This window comes from Palaemon carinicauda, chromosome 35 (assembly GCF_036898095.1).
Source record: "Palaemon carinicauda isolate YSFRI2023 chromosome 35, ASM3689809v2, whole genome shotgun sequence".
In the NCBI taxonomy this organism is placed as follows: Eukaryota; Metazoa; Arthropoda; class Malacostraca; order Decapoda; family Palaemonidae; genus Palaemon; species Palaemon carinicauda.
In genome coordinates, this window is record NC_090759.1 from 63947658 (window position 1) to 63950157 (window position 2500).

General features: G+C 31.5%; 1 protein-coding gene across 7 annotated transcripts in view; it reads left to right on the forward strand.

Moving 5' to 3' along the window:
* LOC137627799 (myosin-IIIb-like) overlaps nucleotides 1–2500 on the forward strand; it is a 205067-nt gene that overhangs the window by 105949 nt on the left and 96618 nt on the right. The window lies entirely within an intron of this gene.

Below are 2500 nucleotides of genomic sequence, written 5' to 3' on the forward strand. Positions count from 1 at the left end.
TTATATATATACATATATGTATATATATATATATATATATATAATATATATATATATATATCATAATTCATTTGTCATCAAAATACAGAGTAGGAAAAGATTTGAACAAAAATAGGTATGTGTCATTGCGCGCTCTCTCTCTCTCTCTCTCTCTCTCTCTCTCTCTCATACGACCATCAGACATAAATATAGTAACTTTCGCAGCCTTTAAATTCAGAGCATCACATCCGACCAGATGTATTCCAGCTCTCGTAGAGGCTCTGAAATTGTCTTAATAATTACTTACAGCAATATAGTAAGAAATGGGCCTTATTATAAAGGGAAAGGCAGAACTACGGGTGAGTAGGTTTCTACCGCAGGGAAATAGATTTGAAATATTTTTTGCATATCGGAAGACAGGTGGGTGGAGCAGATTCGAGACCGTGTCATAATGAAAGGATATGAATCTGGGTGGGTGGATTCGAGAACTGTGCAATTTTTCATTAGGATTAGGCAATTTGATCCGCCTACATATTGCTGAATGATTGATTTGAGATTTTCTGGCATCCTACATATTGCTAAATGATCATGACGGCATTTGGAAATCACGTTGAAATTTCTGTGATTCGGGATTTCACGACTTTTTTGGTTATGAATGGGACGTTCTACTGGCGTATCTAAAGGTTCAATTGTTTTTGTGTCTGTAAGTTACAAAATGATGAAGTTTTTTTGTAAATGGATCTGATTATACAATGTTAGTAACAGGAATTATCCCATATTTTGAAATCGAGTTTTAGGCGACAGATATTTTATATATTCTGCTTGGGTGGAAACAAGTTTTTAGCAACTCATCATTTTGGATATATTTTGTTTGACTGAAACTGAACCATAAGCAGAAATTGAATATTAAAGTTGCCTAAACTTAGATTTAAACTTGCACTTGAAAATTATCATTAATTATTATTGAAAATTTTATCATCATCAGCATTAACATCACTATTGTAAATGGTATTACATCTGTGTCCATGGTGTTAAGAATAACAGTGAAACTTGAATAATTCTGCAATTGCATCATGCTTATGATATTGCAGGTATGAAATGGACATTATTTGTTCAAGTAATGATGAATAAGTGCAACTATAGTTGAAGGTAAAACTAACCTTAGTCACGAATCGATCTTATGCTTGAGAATGATTAGCGTTGCAATACGCGAAACCATTTTTCACTGACAAATATTGTATCCTTGCCATTAAAGATGACTCTGGCTTTAATATTACTAATCTTGGGGAAGGATAATTGACTACGAGTTACCAAGCTGCCAAAAAATATATGTAAATCTCTATTACTTTATTGTAGTTAATAAATTTTGCAGTATAGCATCTAAATCTTTTATTTCTGGCCAAAAATACAATTGTGATTTTAACCATTTATTTTTATTATTTTAGTTTTTTGTATACTGCGATAAATGAGAATTATTCAGCTATGAAACTTACAGCAAAATGAATATTCGGACACTAAAACAAGACAATAAATCTTAATCAAGCAAATGTTGCTGAGAAAGTTTCGACTTAAGATTTGAAAAAAGAAATATAACGTTTAAACACGCACTAGCTGATATAATTACATCAAAATATATATTTGAAAGTAATTTTATTCATTTTTTTTAATGAATTGAGAAAATCTGACTTTTTGGCAGATGTTTTTATGGCAAAATAATGGATTTTATGGCTAACTTTTAACTCATTCTCTTGAGCTTTCATTTGATGTATGTAATTTTATATTACTACCGTAGTGTTTCGAAATAATCCAGTAATTGTACACAAAGAATCAAAGTGGAATATTGCAAAGAATAACTCTTTCAGAGAGTGATTTTTGCTGTTCTGTTTTACATGTTCATACATTTATATGGATATGGTTTTATAAAATTCAGAGTTCATTGTTTATCTGTGGGAAAACTTTGAGTTGTTTTTGTATCATTGCCGTTATCAATAATAAATCTGAAGGAAGTCTCTCTCTCTCTCTCTCTCTCTCTCTCTCTCTCTCTCCCTCCCCGAAGAACTCCATAAATTGTCAAGCAAGTCTTTGTAACAACATTATGATGATACGATACATGTATTATCGTCGAAGTTTTATAAAAAAAAATTATCGAAAATAAAGATAGAATTGCCTTTAAAGTTGATCATCCTAATTTTCACATTATCTTATTTGTTAGTCCTGAAGTTAGCTTTGAAAACATTATATTACGGTCTTCTCATATTTCATACGAACAAAAGAAAACTGAAACGATTTAAAAATTTTCATGGTATTCTGTACTCCTCTGATATTTTATATTTTATCAAGATTTAGAACTCGCTACCTGCTTATGTTTTTCCATGACATATAACCTTCCATCCTCCAAGAAGCAGTTCTATTTTTTTACTTTAAGGGTCACCCCGACATTTTTTCTTTCGGTCGAGAGAGAGAGAGAGAGAGAGAGAGAGAGAGAGAGAGACCGTGTGTGTGCATAAACATTGAATTGAAT